Below are 20778 nucleotides of genomic sequence, written 5' to 3'. Positions count from 1 at the left end.
ATTTCCGTATAAATATCTCAGCCAAAGGATTCATTCACCATTCACGAAAAACTCCACCAAAAATAGCCCATTCAATTATTTATCTTGCAGACCGTGTGATATCAATTACGATCAATAAGCGATAAAGCAACGTGAGCACGATAGATAATTCAAGCCGCACACACAGTGACACGGTACAAAGCTTTAGTCGAGGCATGTATCGAGGATATAGCACCCTCCGCATTAAAGCCAAAGCCCTTCGTAAATACATCAGGCAAATGAGGCTCGGGGGTTTGTTGACCCCCTCCAGGTATCCCCTGGTATTTTACCTGCACACCTGTTGCGCGAATGTGTTATTCTGCCGCTTGTCTTCGCCATTACTCGGGCTGAAGCAGCATTTTATTGCGAAGTGTATCGGACTGTTTGGCGTGGGGCGCTTATTGACGAGTCGGGGGGTGTGAAACACGCTAACCAGGGAGAGCAACGTGACGGTGTTTGGGCGACAACGGGAATTAACTTCGCGTGTCCGAATGGTACACGAAATGAATCGATTGGTTTCTCCGGGTCACTGAGTGCACTTTGGGGGATCTCCTGCGTCGTGAGCCTCTTCATTAGGGGAACCACGCAGCACCCGTGATAACGTGACTTTCATATCGAGGGGTTGATTAGGAACGGATAATTGGGCGACGGTAACCCCCCGGAATGGAATTTTTATTCAAGCAATGAATTCATTTGAATTCATTTTCATGTGATTTGGTGAATCGCTGGGAACTGATGGAAAATTTCACCCGAAATAAAATTTCTTGATATATTCAGTAATTAATTAATAATGTAATAATTTAATCATTTAATAAATCGTCAATTATTAATTATTAATTGATTATTCATATTAATATATATTGATATATTGATATTAATTGATTATTAATTTCATGATTTTGTTGTCAAATGAATAAAATTTAAGAATAAATTGAGGGAAAATTATTTGTAATGAGCAAGTAAGAAATTTTTGCGTTCAAATGTCTCTAGAATTTTAATTTTTCCCTAATAATTCATCTCCAATTTTCCATCAATGTAATAACGAATTTTACTCTCATGTTCGGAAACCAGAGATAGGATTGAACTAATTTATTCCACAAATTATCACGTGGAGTATTCTCCTCTCCCCGAAGATATGAAGTTATTTTTTCCATGTCAGAATTAATCCAGGCAAATCCGGCTTTCGAAAAATGCTTTTCACTGAAAAGTTTTTCTCTCGCCAAGCTGAATAAAATGTGACCCAGTTCAACACTCTCGTCCAGTTCATTCGCAAAAATTGTTAATTATTTTTTCCAGTGAACTTTTTCAATTCACGGATATCAGCGCTTACGATCTTTCGAGGTACGTGAAAACTTGTGAAATATTCCGCACGAAAAAAAGATGAAATGTTACTGTGCAAGGTAGGTAATTTGAGAGCAATATTGTATTTTAGGAATTGTTATTTGAAATTAGAATGAATGTGAGGTGAAGGCTGAATTTTCATCTTTAAAGCGTGATATTTTGCAAAGAAACGGGGAAATTTGTGAATTGTTGAATTCAATGGTACTCTCTTGCGCTGGTAAAATGTATTGGCTGACATTTCCAGCAAACTTCTTGAAGGTTTTTATCACATCATAGTTCCATTGAAATTTCAAGGAATTTCACCACTGAAAATTCAACATTTTAAAGAAAAATCGATGAAAACTGTTAATTTCAGTGCAATCATCTCATGAAAATTACTAGAAAATTCATATGAATGTATTCACTGGGAAAGTCAGTCTCCTACTGCTCAAAAATTGGGAATTGCAATGGATATTCATTAAAATCTGAAATCTTCCATTATTTTTTTCCACCTAATTGTAATCTCTCCCCTAAAAATTACTAGTGCATTCTCCATAACTTTCAATTTTTTTTCCAACACAATGCTTACTGTCAAAATTTTTTGGCTGGGATTCCCGATACATTTTTCACAAATTTTATCACATTTATTTCCACTGACATTTCCATGAATTTCATCATTGAAAATTCAGAATGCCATGAAAAAATCAATAAGAGCTGTAAATTTAAGTTCAATTATTTCTTGAAAATTAGTAGAGCTCAGGAAAATTCCGCTAAATGTGTCCTCGAATTCTCACTGAACTCTGGATATTGTTGATTTCACTGTAAATTCAAATAGACTGAGGAATTCTCATCTCAATGCTGTTCAAAAATTTGGAATTTCCCTGAATTTTCAGTGAAGTCTGAAATTTCATGATTTGTTTCCCTTAAATCGCATTCAGTGTCACTCCCTTAAACATTACTAGTCAGCTGTCCAGGGACGAAATTTCAATTTTTTTCCAACACTCCGGTGTCCGGGATCGCGGCAAAGGAGTTGATTTTCTCCGCCGCGTCTGCAAGTGGATAATGCCGTCATCGATCAGACCGGCCGTCTTACCCAGCGGCGTATCAAAATTTTCCTCTCGCCTCGCTCTCACGGCACTCCAAACACACGCGAAAAGATTTCAACAAGAATAATGCGCACAGACACGGTTTTTCCTCCTTTCCCTTTCACTCCGCGATTTTTCCCTCAAGCGTTTTTTCGGGTTCTCTGCTTTCAACCGGGAGAAGCCGCAGAAGCGTAAATCATCGCCAGATGCCGGAGATCCAAACACCGTGTCGGAACCTCGAGGTCACACGGTGTTAGAGAACCGACGTGCGGGAGCTTTGGTTTTACGGAAATTATGGGTCATATAAGCATTCACGGTCTAAAAACAAATTAATGGGGTGTAGAAGATTTTTTGTTGTACGGAAAACACTCTACTTCCGATAAATTATACATGGAATCTTCTTTTCTTTTATATGGGAGACTATTCTCGTTCATTCGATCGTGACTTCGCTTTACTAATTATTAATTCAACTCGATAACGAGTTGCTCTAGGATTGAACGGTAGGAGAACTTTTTTAGAGCGGCATCGGAGCTACGCTAGGGCCTGTATAAATGACATTTTTACCGGAATTCTCGTGAAAAATTCAACAGTTTTTGCGAACATTACCTACTGAATTTTCCGTAGCAAAATTGATCATCCCGCGCTCAATAACTGTAAGTGGAAAATTAAAATTGCGACATTAAAGTCGATTTAGAAGAGAAAAAATCATATAATTCCAAATTTCGTTAAAAATTCAATGGAATTCCAAATTTTTCTGCAGCAGAGAGACAAGAATTCCTCAAATCACTTACATTTTCAATCAGAAAATGCGATTTCAGCATCAAAGTCCAAAACAATTTTGATTAATTGAAAATTCAAGAATATATCTTCTTCAATTTCCCCGATTTCCGTTAATCTCTATTTAAAATCAATTTTGAAAAAAACTGAAAACTTATAATTTTGATAACCCCATAAATCCCAAATTTCATTGAAAAAAAATCATTTTCACAACATGAATTATTTTCCCCATGTTAAATAAAATCGCCTGTTTCGCGACGTTGCCGGAAGTTCGCTGAACGCGTCTGGGCAGTGTAAAATGTATTCGGCAACGCTGGAGCCCAAATAACACAGGGGCAAATCCCCCGGAGGGTTACAAGGGTTAATAGTTGAATCCCCTCGTTAAGAGCAACTAAATCCTCCCTTATTTCTATCAGTGGATGCACCTCAGCCCTCCCTGACAACCAATAAAACCCAGCAAATGACCGTTTTCCCCCCGATCGATTCCCTACGCCCTAAAGCTCCTCAAGATACATTCCAGTCACGTAGATGTCGCAAAATGTCCTTCCCCGTCCACAATTTAATCCCCTCCCCCAATCCGAAGATGAACTGGTGTAAGTACAATGCTCCATCGGGAATGTGAACGATGAGAGACGAGAGCGAAAGAGGAGCAGGGAGATAAGTCGGTGGAGCTTTTCTCGCCGTCAACTTTTAACGAGAGTCTGCTTTAGTAACTGCGATGCCAAGCCAACTGTGAATTCCCAGGTCCGAAAAACGGAAGAGAAGGAACAATATTTATTCTCCTCCTCCTCCTCCTCCTCGTCCTCCTCTTCCTCTTTCTCTTCATCCTTCCGTTCTTCTCCATGTTTTCATGAGGACGCCACAGTTATTTCAATCCCCTCCCGATGCTCGTTAACAGCTACTGTCTTTCGTCCCCCTCGTGTTTAATTGACGGGGAAAAAATTATCCTCAAAGTGGCAAAACAAATTACTGGTGTTTGGAAACTGTTGTTCCCTTTCGCGGAGGGAGAGGGGGGACGATGGCTTTTATTCATGACATGGAGTCTAGTATTCCCTGAGGACGAAGTGATGTCAATATACATAATAATTATGGGGGGTGAGAACCAAAAGGTCGGAATGGAGTGCTTTTTTAGTATACATGTCGCATTATGTGGAACACTTTTTTTTTTATTGTTGGATGCTGATTTTAAGACGAATGTAGTTGAGTGAATGGAATTTTATTTCATATTTCAATAAATATTTAATGAAATTTTATACACAATGTTAAATATTTTTGGCGGAAATTTCTGCTACATGTTCTGAAAATTTTTAGCAAGTGATAGCTCCAATGAAATTTACAGAAATTTCGTCATTAAAATTGACAATTTGATGAGGAAATAAATAGAAATTATAATTTTGAGTTCAATTGATTTTAATATGAATGTAGTTGAGTGAATGGAATTTTATTTCATCATTTATTCAATGATATTTGACACACAATGTTAAATATTTTTGGCGCGAATTTCTGCACACGTTTTGTGAGTTTTTATCAAGTGACAGTTCCAATGAAATTTACAGGAATTTTGTCATTAAAAATTGACAGTTTAATGAGGAAATAAATAGAAATAATAATTTTGAGTTCAATTGTTCTACACGAAGGAAGTAAACAACGACAAACTGAGGAGAATTGGGTGAAAATTACAAAAAAATGGTAGAAACTATCGGTCTTTTCCATTTTTACTGTTCATTTGCAAAAAATTATGTCACAAAAGGGGAACTTCATCCTTTGTTTCACTTTTTGCTGAGATTTCCAATAAAAATCCCAGAAATACAATGCCAGTCTCCAATTAACTTGCTTGGACCGGAATTTTTAGTGTGATGTTTATCTCCGTTTTATAAAAATGAATGAAAATCAAGAAAATTCAAGTTAGCTGAGGACGTTTCGTCTTGCTGTTGCGCACAACTTGTAAATTCCATGAAATGTTGTTCTTCTGAGAATTACTGCTAATTGTTCTTAACATTTCTATTTTCATTGAACACATCGCATTTGGTTTCATTCCATTATAATTCTTTTCATTACAAGTCATTTCCGAAAGACCTTGAATGCGATTGAACGTGAAAAAGTCAATGGAATTTCATGTTTCTTTGAAAATTCAAGTGAAGTTCTATTTTCTAAGCGTCAGGAAGACGGAAATTTCACAATTTACATGAATTTTCAAGTGAAAATGAATATTCCCTCTCAAATTGCCTTGAACTTACAGGTAATTCATTTGAAATTCTTGGAATTCCAACCATTTTTGAAGGAATTCCCTGAAAATTCAGAGGAATCTGGAATTCACGGGGAGAACTGTATGAATTTGACAGATTTTTCAATTATTTCCCTGGAATAATTAAACTAAAATTTACAGTTCCCACGGATTTCTCCATGAAATTGTGAATTTTGAATGACAAAATTCCCTGAAATTTCAGTGGAAAATTTTTAAGAGTGTATCATTATCGCCTACGGCAATAGTAACTCATAATTTAATATTACAACACAATTATTATCAATATTAGTATATTACGCAACAAGTGCGTAATGGGTTTTTCATCACGCTGTGACGAAAAGTGATCTTTTCGGGACGCTCCGCGTGCCTAAAAGTCCAATTTCCGCCACATTGTGATGAAAAATATTGTTCGTAACTCGTGAAAAAATGTTTTTTAGCTCGTGGGTGCGAAATGGGTTTTTCATCACGCTGTGACGAAAAGTGAACTTTTCGGCACGCTCCGCGTGCCTAAAAGTCCAATTTCCGCCACATTGTGATGAAAAATATTGTTCGTAACTCGTGAAAAAATGTTATTTAGCTCGTGGGATTATATCACTCGCCTTCGGCTCGTGATATAAACCTTCCACTCGCCAAAAAACACTTTTTTGCACTCGTTACGAAATATACTATTTTGGCTCGTGGGAAGTTGTAAAACGAGCCGAAGGCGAGTTTTACAATCCCACGAGTCAAAAAACACCATTACGCACGAGTTTCGTCTACTATTTTATGTCATAGGGCCCAGAATCCGCGATTCTACCGAAGCGAGGTTAGAATCGCGTGATTCTGGGCACCTATGACATAAAATTATTGTTCAAGTGGAGAATAAAAGGAAGGAACTGTTGAACGAGCCGGAATCAAGAATCAAGTGCCCTCAGACACTCGCTAAGAGGTTTACGTCATAACACAATTTTCGGAACGGGGAATAGTGCTTTTGGAAATTATACCGCCGCGGTGTATTCAGCCGGTGGCGCGTTGCGCTGATTCAATGTGAAGGCACCGAGATTCTGCGGTGATGGGGCGAAGTGGCGCCTGAGGGGAAAGTGCTGTGGTTATCGGGGAGAAGAAGCTGCACTGAGTAAGAGTAAAAAATTGTGATAAAAAATATATGACGGAGCGACGGAAGACCATGCATTTCCTCCGGGTATGTGCGCCGGGGCTGATGAGATTTTATTTGCTCTAACGTAATTTCTCAGTATAGTTAGGAGGATGTAATCTGTTTAATGAAGGGAAATTGTGGTGTACGGGAAGAGGCATGAGCTACTGAGTTCAATTAATGAATTTCTTTGATGGCAGGAATTTAGGTGACAAGGAAATTTGGAAACGTGCATTATAAAATTTATGAAAATGAATTGAACTTATTTTTTTATAGATTTTTAAAAAATTCTACGATTTCGGTAGAATTTGCAGTAATATAGAGTAAATTTTGCATAATAAGGAGAAAAATTCACCTTTAGTCATACTTTTTTTTCTCCGTGTGAAATAATTAGAATCAATCAATAATTAACTTCTCAGTAGGAAATTCAATTACTCATTTAATAAAAATGTGACACTTTACATTTTTAGTGGAAAATAAAATCTGCACTAGATAAATTAACAAAATTTAACTGCAATATCGCAAAATTATGAAAAGACTTGTTTTCCTGAATATTTGACAAACAATATTCAGTGGAAATCTGAGTATTCATGACAGCTTTAAATTCTTAGAATATTCAATATCGACAATTAAAGGAGAAAAATTTACGTTTTGTCCGCCTTTTTTTTATTCGTGTGAAATTCAAGAATTAATTCATTCGAATTAATCAATGATTAACGTCTCAGTAGGACATTCAATTACTCATTAAATAAAAATGTGAAACTTTACATTTTTAGTGAAAAATAAAAATCTATATTCGATAAATTAACAAAATTTATCTATAATATCGCAAAATTGTGAAAAGACTTCCGTTTTCCTGAATATTTCACAAACACCAGTCACTGGAAATCTGAGTATTCATGACAGCTTTAAATTCTTAGAAGTCTTTATTGCAAATTCCAGATAAATTAATTGAATATTGTCAATTAATGGAGAAAAATTCACATTCAGTCCGCCTTTTTTTTTATTCGTGTGAAATTCAAGAATTAATTCATTCGAATTAATCAATGATTAACTTCTCAGTAGGGAATTCAATTACTCATTGTTAATAAAGCCCACCCCATCAGCTTCTATTACAATCGTTAATTGACTTCGATTGCCACAGAAGGGAATAAAATACCCGGAAAATTGTCTCCACCCCGACAATAGAGTCACACACCCCGAGGGATTCTTCAGGAATTGATTCCAAGTGTCAGAATAAAGTTTCTGGATCGTTGGAGAAAGGTCTGGAGATCGAGGGGAGGTTATACCCGTCTCTCCGGTGTCGAGTGGCTCTACGAGATTCGTGATTCCAGCGTTTGGATATAGTATAAGACACGACTGATCGAGAATAATGGGGCACTTAAAAATTTCTGTTCAGATTTTCCTGAAAATCAGGTTAAAACACTGAATCCCTGGTTTTCTTCGGGAATTCCCGGCGGATAGAATAATATTTTCGATGAAATATCGAAAATTCATGTGAAATTTTCTAAGGAATATAAAACTTTCAATCTAATTTCATGATATGACACAACAGAATTGAATATTGATGGCCTCGACAACTGAAATTTTGCCTTTTTAGAGAAAACTAAAAATTTGTACTAGATAAATTACCAAAATTTAACGGGAATATCGCAAAATTGTGAAAAAAACTTCAGGTTTCCTGAACATTTCACAATCAATATTCATTCGAAATCTGAGTATTCATAACAGCTTCGAATTCTTACAATATTCAATATTCTCAATTAAAGGAGAGAAATTTACGTTTAGTCCTCCGTTGTTTTTCTCTGTACGAATCTCAAGAATTAATTCATCTGAATTAATCAATAATTGACTTCGATGGCTACAGAAGGGAATAAAGTACCCGGAAAATTGTCTCCACCCCAACAATAGAGTCACATACCTTGAGGGATTGCTCAGGAATTGATTGAAAATTTCTGTTCGTTTTTTCCTGAAAATCTGGTGAAATCGCTGAATCCTTGGTTTTCTTCGGGAATCCCTAGCGGACAAACCAATATTTTCTATAAAACACTGTGTGTAATAAAATTTATGTATGTAATTTCATCATATAATCCAAAAAAATTGAATATTGATAGCTCAAATCAACTGAAATTCCACATTTGCATTAAAACTAAAAATCCATATTAAATAAATTAACAAAATAACTTCAGTTCTCCTGAAAATTTAGGCAGTCTTGACAGTCTTGAATTTTGTGAAATCATTATTTTTAATTCCAGACAAATTTTCCTGACAAAACTGGAGAATAGGTAAGTCGTTTGGTTCAGAGAGCCCGTCAGATTTTTCTCCCGCAGTAAAGACTCTCCACTTGAAAATCCCAGCGGAACGAGTTCATTGAGCGTCTTCCTGGGTTCTCTACAATGAACCATTTAGCAAGAACCCAGAGGCGAAAAAAAGTGGCGAAAACTTGAAGTAACTTTTTGCAGAACAGACGCCGTAACGTAATTACACTCTCGCACCTCTTTAATACAATTTTTGTCGAGTTATTAAATGTTTCAGGGCTTTGTCCGAGCTCTCTGCGCCGTCACTCGCAGTTTAAAATTAACGGAAATAACGGCGAAAGTGGAGACGGGAGAATAAATACAAAAGGGTAAAAATAGAGGGGGATGAAAATAAAGTGGAAGGTGGAGAACAAAATGGAGAGGGCGCATCAATTTTTCGCAGTAGCCGCAGGTTCACGGTGCATCACACTCTCCAGTGAACGGTGTTCTGTCCATTCTTCAATATTCGCTTCCATCCATCAATGCATTTATCAGTCAACAAAAATGGAATATGATGAATAAACTGTTGGACATTTCTTGAGAATTCAGTCACAGCGTTATTGGAATGCTCAATGGTGTGAGTTTGAATTTAAATTCAAATGAAAATGTTCATAAAATGTCATCAAATTCATCAAAAAAAAATCATCAAAAAATTGATATTTCATATTATATTAAAATTATAATTTATATTTAGATGTAATTGAATTTTTAATAGATTGAGAATTCAGAAGAGTTGGGAAATTGTCGTTTTCCTGCTGGTCAAAAAATTTGAAATTTCATTTTTTTTCTCCTTACACCAGATTCAATGCCATTCTCCTGAGAATTACTACTAAACTATCAGCCGTAATGCCCCAATTTCAATTTTAAAATCCAAAAAAGTTGTTGCCTGCACGGAGAAAATTATTATTATTATTATTAAGATTATTTATTATTATTTCAACAAGCTGTTGGTGAGTTTCAATAAACTAGTTGATGAAATTTAAGAATTAGTTGTTGAAATTCGCCAAATAATTTTCTCCGTGTGAATTTTCTCAATTTTCAACATTTTTCAGTGCCATATGGACCTGGAAATCGAGAATTACTTGACTACTGCCGAAATTAAATGATTCATCAATGAAGAAATATACAGAAATTTCATGTAACTTTATAGTTGTTAAAAGTTTCAAGCTTTTTCACTTGAAATGTCAAGAGTAATTTTCTAACACTGTAGAGCATTTGCGGGAAATAGTATTACAGTTTAATATTTGTCCAACAAAGAGGATGAAAATGGCTCCAAGTTTCGAGGGATTCCTCTGGCACTTTGATCAATCTTCAGAGTCAATTTGTTATCTGTATCCCTCCCACTTCCTGGTGACACTCCCCCCAGCCATGCGATAAAGAATACGGCAATCTTCGTAAGTTCCTCGAGAGCGCCTGTGCGTTCGAGTCGATTAACCCGATCGTTGGATCGTAAAATACTTTACCGAAACGATAGACGAGGCTATCCTTCACCCCATTGGAACGCTCTTCGAATATCGATTGAAGAAACTTCAGGTGAGGCAAGGGCTGTTAGAAAAACATTGACATTTTATGAACAGTTGAATAGTAATTTTCTGGTTGAATTGGATTTACGGAAGGAGAAAAAAATAAATTTGAAATTGTATTAAAAATTCAATCGAATTCAAGAACCACCGGCGACGGGGACAGCGGGACCTGTGAGGCGCGGGTTCGAGTCCGGCTTGGGGCAACTGTGATTTTTAATCGTTCGGAAACCGTCGAACGGAAGTCTAGACACCGAGAATCATCGGAGAAGTGTTAGGAAAACATTCCCCGATGAAGCTCGGTTGATGGACGCCCGTGTCGACCAAGGTTTTCCATGGTTTCCCTTGGTTGGAGAGGAAGTTGGCCCATGAAACCGCAAAACATGTAAAAACCCGAATACGGTATATATGGCAATAAATAGAAATAGAATTATTCAAGAACCCGTTACTTCATCTAAACAAAATTACTCTTAAAATTTTAAGTAACAAAACTTGAAATTTTTAACGATATTCAATTTACATGAATTTATCTCAATTTTGTTAGTGAAAAATCAGGTAACTTCTTCGAATATTCAATCAAATTCTCATTTCCCGGTCCATACGACAACGAAAATTATTCAAAATAATAAAAAAATAAAATAATAACAAAATAATTGATAATGATAATAATAATAATAAAATAATTGCTTAAATTGAAAATTGACGGATAGCTCAGATGAATAGTTGAAGAATAGCGGAGCTGAAGCACCTCGCGGAGGAAGTGAAAAGTTGTTTGTATTCTGGTAAAGTCCGTGGTTGATAAAAGATCTGCCCGAAATCCAAGCGAAGTCTCTCTGACATAAATATATTTGAATCGCAGCGAGTCTTATTACAATATCATTAAAATATAATTAATATTATTGTTTGAGCGGTGTAACTTCCAACAACTCCAATAAACCTGCAATTTCCTCCTAGATGTATTCGTAACAAGTTGCATCTCGTAAAAAACTGCAGATAAAACCGGAAATTGTACATCACACGCGGGAAAACAGTTTCAACATCGCACCCACGAACTTCTGCAGTTCTACATATCCGCGATATCTCGGCGTGTGGTATAAGAAAGGTCAGTCTGGAAAAATTGGAAAAATGTTGAAGCAGGCTGGTGCAGGAGAGGGTAGCCTCGAGATGGCGTCAAGTGGGAAGCTACGCCATGCATAGGCAATGAGGATAGAGATAGGAGGAAAGTGTTATCGTATTTCCCCGAGCAATGAAAAAGCCCGAGGAGAGAAGAATAGAAGGGTGTAAAAAAAGCCATCGTAAAATCTCTGTTATTCCGTGAAAAAAAAACTTCGCCCACTCGCTTTGCCTAATAACATTAGTCCCATCGAATGTTTCTCTGAGCATTGAGGTTATGCTAAAGACCGTTATAGTCTTCGCGTTATAATTTTTATTGTCAACGCCATCTGTCTGTGAGTGGATAGTTGAGGGAAAATTGACGGCTATAGTTTGTAGTGGAGTGACCGCATGACATTTGAGTGTGAGCTCTGTCTCGTTCTCGTGGAAACGAGGACTGAAAAATTAATCAGGGAGATGGAAGACGACTCGCGCATTATCACTTTGTACATTCGACGGAGAATGGGATAATGAGGAGGTGGGAGAGAGTGGAGGAATATTGAAAAGAGTGAACGGGTGAAGAGTTGGAGGTAAAAGGAAGCCCCGCAAATTAGTAAATTCGATTCATCATTGTTTGCAGCTTCGTGAACATCTCTTTCCCGCTTTTACTTGGCTTTTCACGTATTTTAATACATCAAGGACTCTTCAGTGCAAAACTTCCGGCATTGGATATCCGGGTTTTGCAAAGTGCGGAGCACAAAAATCCCGGGAGTGCAGTCTTTTTTTTATCTCGCTGACTACTTCACAGTCATGTGCTCGACTGGGTTACTTGTGTATTGAAACCTAGGGGGTTTTTATCGGGGAAACAACCGAGAGTGGCTCGGATGTTTCTTGATAGCTATCGGGAACACTCGGAGGAATTCCACGGCGTGGCACTGTGGCACAGACCATTGGGGAAATATTTTCTTTCTCACGCGCAGTTTTCTGCGAGAGTAAATAAAATCGGAGAGAGCGGTCTACTGGTGATTCTCTATCGACAATCAGCTGCGATACGGGGGGAATCTCGGGGGCGGTGAAGCTGTTGATTTTTTGAGTGAAAAGCGGTTTATGTTGAGAGCACGGAGAGAAATGTTCAGGAAAAATTACGGAGCTCACTGTTCGCTCACCGATTACGGAATCGACTCAGAAAATTTAAGAGACGGTATCGTATTTTTTCACAGCAGATTCAGATAAAAATTACGAAACGCTCTGGAAAAATTTCGTGATTTTAGGTAAAAATTACGTGACAGTTCCGTAAGATTTTCTACAATTACATTTGGCTTCGGAATTACGGAAAGATACGTAATTTTTATTGAATATTTCTCTCCGAGAAAGGGAAATATTGTTAGATTGTGAATAACTGGAGGTGCGGGAAGCGCTTTTTCAATGATTAAATCAAGGATTTGGGAGGGAAATACGAGGGAGATTTTAGTGCATTGGGAATTAGAAATTGGTTACTCAATTTTAGGAAAAATAGCTTTGAAATTCAGTATCAAAAAGTTGGGACTGTCTTAAAATGAAATAAGAGAAGATTCCTCAATTGTGAAATTACTGAGAACCAGAGCTTTTGTCTCTGATCTCTGGAGAACATTCTATTAGAATAAATGAAAGTTTCACTTTTTTTTATCGTTATTTTACATCGCTTCGACCCGGTTAGGGTATACTGCGATGATGATCAAGACTTTAAATGATTAGATCGCACCATTCTACCCGGCCAGGATTTGAACTCGGAACCTTTCGCATGTGAGGCAACAAACTTACCCACTGCGCCAAGCTAGCGGGCAAAAAAGTTTCCCTTGAATCTAGGATTTTTTGCTCTTCCAATTTCAATACCACCGGAGAGTTCTGAAATTCAGATATTTTTATTGACAATTCAAATTTGCTTTTGATATTGATGGCCCTTGAATTTTTATTGCGCCGTTAAAAATTGTTGGCTGCAATTTCCGTTTTTTTATAGCAATCTGGAACCCTAAATTTACGTTTGACAATAAAAAATTTATTTATTGAATAAAAAAAACGAATTTAAGGATATCCAAGTGCTTTGGCTATTTTTTCTACTTTTGCAGTCAAAAATCAGAGCTTTCATTCGAGCCCCATTTGGCCCTACGCTTCCGGACATTTTACGATGATTCCATTAATTAAACTTTGCAGGTCTGAATTTGAATGTCGATATTGAACCGTCAAAAAACATTTTAAAAACTCCAAAAGAAAATTAGAAAGTTTACATTTGGAAAAAAATGGTCGAAATAATTGAAAAATGGCATTTTGAAAAAATGCAAATTGAAAAATGTCTTGTCCCCAAAGAAATAAAATTATCAGTGAGCTAATTTCCCTCAGATTGGTCCACTCAAACTCCGCAAAACCTCACATACCCAATTTCCATCGGTTGACACTCAAGTGTGAATAATCCACGAAATTAAAATTCTCTCATAACAAAATGGGCACCTCAATGTGCTTCTAACAGCAAAAAATGTATTCATTGAGTCGAGAGACCCAATTTAAAGGGGAAAAATCTCGTTTGTACCCAAGAAGATAAAATTATCAGTGAGATAATTCCCCCAGATTACGATGTACCCAGGAATTTAGAGATTCCATTACACATGCAATTCCGCTATTTCACTTGAGCTCCCCCGGATTATATATCGCCCGAAGCTCCCCACGTACGTGATAAGCAAAACAAAATCACCCAATGTTTGTCATTAAACCCTCCACCACCGGACGAACGTAATTTTCTCCTCCTCTTTTTCCCATTAGCCATCCTCATTTCCTGTATCTCATCAGGTCCATGGGAAGAAGAACTTTCCATTAAAAAAGTGTCAAGCCTGAGGGCGGATACACAGGGGTTGAGGGGGTATCGATAGGGTATTGAGAGCCCACTATCTTTTTATTTCGTATTGAATGTCGGTAAACCCCCGGAGGCTAAACAGTGCTATATTCTCCGGTGTGGTTTTCAACCCAACGAACGGAGGGTGGAGTTTGAATGGGAGTTTAGGGCATCTGAGAATTTCTACCACTGAGTTTGGCGGTTCGGTATATACAACTCGGTAAATAGCTCAAGTAAATGTATGCTTGAGAGCATCAATTTTCTCGGCACACGCCCACACACTGCATTCGTGCTTTTAAGGAGTTTTTTTCAAGGGGAATTAGACAGAAGAAGTAGATTAAATGCTTTTGGTTACTCTACCTGTACTCACCGATATCCGGTATGTTCCTGTCATGATTTCCTCCACCACGGAACTAAAAAAAGAAATTAATGTGTTGATTGATTAATTATTGAGGATTTGAGAATCCAGTATTGTATACTACATTAAAGTTTCAAGAATATTCCCCAAAATTCTAGCGAATGAATTATTCATTTCATTCAATGCCACGAGAATAATGTGAACTTTTGACAAATTATTGAGAGTCATTGGAGCTCGGGAATAATTTCTAACAGATTCCAGCATTTTTGTGGGGCATATCACCCCATGAGATCATGTCCCCAGCGTCTGACAGCTCATTCGTAACTCAATAAAAACCGAACCCCCAAAAACATCTGAGGTTTTGAAAAGACACTTGCGAGGAATCTCAGTGAGTTTTCGGAAGTCAGCCCCTCGACTCCGTTTCCACTCGAAAGAAGGAGTGAGGCCATGCCATCGGTGTCAAGCAAAACTTCGAACTCCCCCAGCCTTGAGGAAAAATGAAAAATCCAGCGCCGCGGGGCACCTGGCCGTAGCACGAGGGGTGAGTCAATTTTTTTTCCTGCACGATGACCTAATAAACTTCCTTTTTACCCCCTCGAGCAGCGGCGGAATTATTCCCAAAAGTTTTTGGAGGTAAAAACCAATGAAAATAGTTTGAAAAGAGGTTCAATTATCTGCCCGTTAGACTCCACTTTATGGATATCAGGGGGATGTTGTGTAAGTCGTATATAAATTGTACTCTGATGCCTGGAGGTATATAAATTCTAGCCAAACAAGCCCAGAGACAAATTGAACACGGGATGAGTCTCCGCTGCATAAATCATCCGCCTGTTTTCTCGTTTGAAATAGAAAAAAAGCACAGGGGAAATAGAAAATGCATGGAGAGAAATTTTTTAGAAAAATTCTAGTGCTAGCACGGGAAAAGAGGCGCGAAGTGACGGCCAGGAAAAAATTCCAGTGTCGGCACTAGAAATTTTATTGGGGAAATCGTGAATTTTTTCGCGTATTTATGTGAAATTTTCACAGAAATCCCCAGAAATACCAATAAATTTTACCTTAACAGCACCAGAATTTTTCACCGCCTGTAGATTGTAATTTTTTCCAGTACTCCTACTAGAAAATTTCTCTCCATGTGAGGATATGTTCTATACAACGTTGGAAACAAATTAATTTTGAAATTTCCAAATAACGAATAATTGACAATAAATTTCTCTTTGACTTTATTTCAAGAATGGACTTATTTATTTGTTTTTCAAATCCGTAAGAAAATCAAGATTCTGAAAATTTATGCAATAAGTTTAAAATTTTAAGATCTCATTGATCGCATAACAGTTTGATCTCAAATTTGTTTAAAATTCACGATCCTGAGTATTCAAAGGTATTTCATGCGCACAAATGGAAAATTGCGATCCAGTGTTGATCATTCATGGCTGGAATTCGCGGTATAATTATTGGGAAATTCTTTCACATCATAGTTCCAATGAAATTTCAATGAGTGTCGTTCTTAAAAATTTGAAAACGCGATTTTTGGGAATGCCCAGCTGAGAATTGATGATGTCACCTTGTATATGAGTGAATAATTATGTGCTCGTGGCGTTTGAATATATCCGATCGATCCCGATGTGAAGTAAAATTCAATGCACAACATTGAATACTACAAAATGTGAGATTTTTATTTACAAATCCCATCGTATTTATATTGATTTTTCCAAAAATTAATCGCCGAAAATGTAAATTATCGCATGCATACGTAGAGACATGACGTTTCATCCTATTTTAGACAATTTTGTAATCAAAATTAGAAGATCCATTCGGAAGCAAAAACCCACAAACCAACCGACATTTATTCACAATGTGTACCCAAAACCTCATGTGTAGTCCAAACAAATTGATGAATGAATAAAATTGCATTTAAATTTTAAAATTCACAAAATTATTTGCATTGCATTTGCATTTTCAATTTAACATTCACCAAATTAAAAAAGCGAATGCAACTATTCCACAAATAAAAATAAAAAATTTCGATAATAAAAACTGCCTCGTTATGTTCACTTCCATTTCTATCATTACTCGGATATTTGTTTTTATTTTGGTCCATATTTTTTGTATGGGAATATTTTCCAGGGAAATTGGTCTCTTCATTTCATCGAAGTAAAAGTGAGCTAGAAATGGACACGTCGGGGCTGTACTCCGCACACCGGACTGCACCGGGCGAGCTTCCAACTCGTTTTTCATATGAATAGGACTGAAAAAAGAGATGGGAAAGGTAAATGGATCCTCTCCAGTTTCGCATCCCAACACCTGGAATCGTAAATTGGTATCGTAACGCGGATGACTATTAAATTGCCGGGTATTAGGAAATTCATCATCATTTGAGAATGTGCTGATTCATCCGACAAATCGGTGTTTACCCCAATATTGAATAAATTGAGCGGCGAGTGGAATGATAAAATTGGGGGGATTTGTAGGTTCGGGGTGTGTGGAAATCACTCGCAGGCGAGTGGAAATGTCAATTCAATTGGACGTAATCTAGCAGTTTTATAATATATTCATGAGGAGAATTTTTTTGCAATGATTGAATAAAAATATCAGGGTGATTCCCCCGAAAATCATATTGGGTGATTTTATGGTTTCTCAGGTTTAATGACTCTCGGAATTTTATCATGACGTTTTTTTCGATTAGAATTTTTTTTAGATTTCTAGAAGAAGAAAAGACTTTTCGTCGAATGACAATCATTACAGACTTTATTATTTCATTTCAAAATTTTCCATCCTCTATTTTTTTAAATTCCATTTATAAGCCTATTATACCACTATTGAAATAATAAAGATAACGAGAAGCTACTAAATTTGAAAGAAAATATCAGAAGATAATTTTAAATTTACTATTTTTAATTTAAATAAAGTGTTTGTTTTAAATTCAGTAAAGAGTGTTTTTTATTTTTTCCAGTTCTTCAAGCTCTTCATTTTGTAAAAATTTGGTAAAAATACCCTTTGCCAAGACACTTTCCTGTCTTTCCCCTCTCCCCCTCCCCAGCTGATTCAATTTGAAACATCAGCCAACTTTAAATTCAAATTTTTAATTTACTATTAAAATTTCAAAAAAGTGTTTGTTTTAAATTCAGCAAAAAGTGTTTTTTATTAATTTCTTCCAGTTTTTTAAGCTCTTCATTTCGTAAAAATTTGGAATACCCTTTGCCAAGACACTTTCCTGTTTTTGCCCTCTCCCCCTCCCCACCTAATTCAATTTGAAACATCAGCCAACTTCATAAATGGGAGTGACAGCCCCAAATAACAAACGCCCCGTATATCCAACCTCTGTGAATCACCAGTCCATTAGAACTGTATTGAACAGACAGATCCAATAGATTACTATAGCCTTCTCCAGGAAGTTGGAACGATTACTTGAAAACATTGAACACATTAGAGCGCTGGAGAATGGGGGAAAATTGGTGCCGCCCGTTGTGCGTTTAATTGTAGCCTAATTATAACGCCCGTCGACTCTGCGACTCGCCGAGAGCCTGGATATAATAGCAAGGTCGTGCAAGCGGGGAAGAGCTTATAACGGGCGACTGGGACTACAATGGACCGATATTCCGTGTACTTGGGATATATGGAGACTGATTGAATGGAACATTTTGAAACCGATACAATAGAAAAGGAAATTCAGCATTTCCAAATGATGAAAAAAATAAACAATTTCCATTGGACATTCGATTGCCTCCGCCAAAACTCATGTTTTCAGGTGCGAAATCAATGACGAATTATAACATAAACATGGAATGAAGCGCAAAAAAAATTGTGTCGCTCGCTAAATTCACTTGGAGGATTTAAGAATGGAAGAATTCTAGAAATAAATTAGTTGCTCACTTTATTTTGAAACAGGAGAGAAAATAATGAAAACTTCGCCCTCTTCATTGTTGTTTTACGACTATCCCATCACGATCGAGAGTACTTAGGTGAGATTAATTTCCCTTGAACGTCAATAAAAACAAAACACGAAAAAATACTGAATCGAGTATTTTATTGTGTTTTTATGTTTCTTTTACTACGAGACCTTCCCGATTCCAGAATCTTTATACTCCGTAAATATCCTTTTTTATAATTTTGTTATCTATTCCGCGTGACTTACACTGTCAGAATTTTTTTAATTGTATGGTAAACATGATAAATCTCATGAGAGTGATGTTGAATCGGATTGAGAGAAAAAGTGGTTATGAAATTTGCAATTTTAAGTGGAATTCACGGAAATTCATGAGTTTTCAGGGGGAGTGAGATGGAAATTTCACAACTTGGTTGAATTTTCAATGGAACATGAATGTTCAGAAAGAAAATTACATGAATTTCCACTTTCTCCCTGAATTTTCCCGATTTTTCTGAATTTTCACAGAATAATTGAACAGAAAAATCAAGTATTTTATTTATTTCCAGATCATTTGGACAGAAAATCAATGGAATCATTGACTTTTCAATGACAAGATTTCAAAATTCAAATAAAGTAGTCGTCAAGAGATGAATTATAATCATTTCAATGCATGAATCAATTCTTATGAATTAAAATGAAGGGTCAATTGCATGAACCCTCAGTTAAGAAAACAATGTAAATTCAAAAGTTTGATGGATTATTTACCAGGAGAAGTATCTAAAATTTATCTCATGAAAAGAAGAAAAGAAATTAACTCCAAGAATATAAATAATGCTTTTCGTCATGAGTATTATTAATTAATTTCTTAATTTCATTATTATACTTTATGTCTATTTAATTTGATTGATTTGACGTATGAAATAAAAAATGAAGTGAAATAGAATGAAATGAAATGGGGGCCGTCAATTAAAGTAAATTTGGAAGATTGACGGATTATTTTCTCAGGAAATTCTCTTGCTGATGGCGACAAAAATATAATTTAACAATTTTTATTGAATTCAATTTAATAAAATTTAATAAAAGACATTAAATTCCTTTCTATCAAGTTGGCTAATTCCCCTCAAGTATATTCCTTCCACTCCTCCAAATATTCTCACGTGGAACATATACTTTTCCATCAGAGCTAATTTTCTCTCTCAGCGTACATGTTTCGATGTCGCAATTGTAATCCCGTTTATTCAATTCCCACCCAAGACACGTAATCTCCGCCATTGTCAATGAAGACGGATGGTGAAATAAGGCCCTAGAAGCAATACATTTAGGGACAAACATTCACGACTGAGAGATTGATGATGTTTTCTTAAAAGGGCAAAAATCCAACCGTCGACCCTTAAAACGGCGACAAAGACAGCAATGACAGGATAATTCCCAGCCATTTGTTACCTGACTGAATAGTCCCCCGTTTGCTGAAAACATTGAGCAAAGCAGTAGTAATCCCCTGATTACGTTCTGGCGCTCCATCAAAACACTTTAACGACGACAATTATTTCCCGGCAACACTTCAGCATTTCTCCGGTGAAGGGGTGAGGGGGAGGGATCGATAACGAGTGTAACTCGAGTCTCGTTTATTTTATCCCACTTCTCATCTCCGCGAAATCAAGTGATATTGCGGATAGATTGTGCAGGTATTGATGTGGGGAACGCAGAACAATAGGAATATGTAGCTCAGACAGGATCGATCCGACAACTCTTACGACGCTTTAATGACATCTTGTGGTTTACAAGCGTGAGGGGGACAATTCGTGTCTCCCCATTGTCTGCAATAGCCAACAAAACATTTCCCTTACTTTTTCTCACTTCAGGGGGAATTGAAGTAAAACGGGGGAGACTGGGGATTATTGCTGGCGCAGGGACGACCCGAGTCGAGGATTTGGTTCTAATTGGACGTACACAGGTCTTTCAAGATCTCTCCAGACCTAGATGGACCTGGTAAGTCCTAATCAGTTCTGCGACGTACTTTTCCAGAGACCATTCGAATCCTCAGTTCTTTTCGGTCCTGAGAAGTCCTCCTCGATGCTACCGAGAACGCGTGATTTTACGAGCGGGTGAAGGGGAAGGCATGTATGCGGAGGGTTGAAATTTGTAGCCAACGAGGAGACAGGGTTGCAGAATATATTTTAGCCACCCTCATCTCCCCGTTTGCAGG

General features: G+C 36.9%; 1 protein-coding gene across 3 annotated transcripts in view; it reads right to left on the bottom strand.

The window, feature by feature from the left end:
* LOC107047366 (transient receptor potential-gamma protein) overlaps positions 1-14736 on the bottom strand; it is a 39685-nt gene extending 24949 nt beyond the window's left edge. For all 3 annotated transcript variants that reach the window (XM_015270133.2, XM_015270137.2, XM_015270142.2), the window contains exon 1: positions 14710-14736. The gene's annotated coding sequence lies outside the window, so the exon portion shown is untranslated. The remainder of the gene's footprint in view (positions 1-14709) is intronic.
* Between the last annotated feature and the right edge of the window lie 6042 nt (positions 14737-20778).

This window comes from Diachasma alloeum, unplaced genomic scaffold (genome assembly GCF_001412515.2).
Source record: "Diachasma alloeum isolate Michigan unplaced genomic scaffold, Dall2.0 Dall_scaffold_00183, whole genome shotgun sequence".
Taxonomy (NCBI): Eukaryota; Metazoa; Arthropoda; class Insecta; order Hymenoptera; family Braconidae; genus Diachasma; species Diachasma alloeum.
This window is presented reverse-complemented; position numbering and strand designations above follow the sequence as displayed.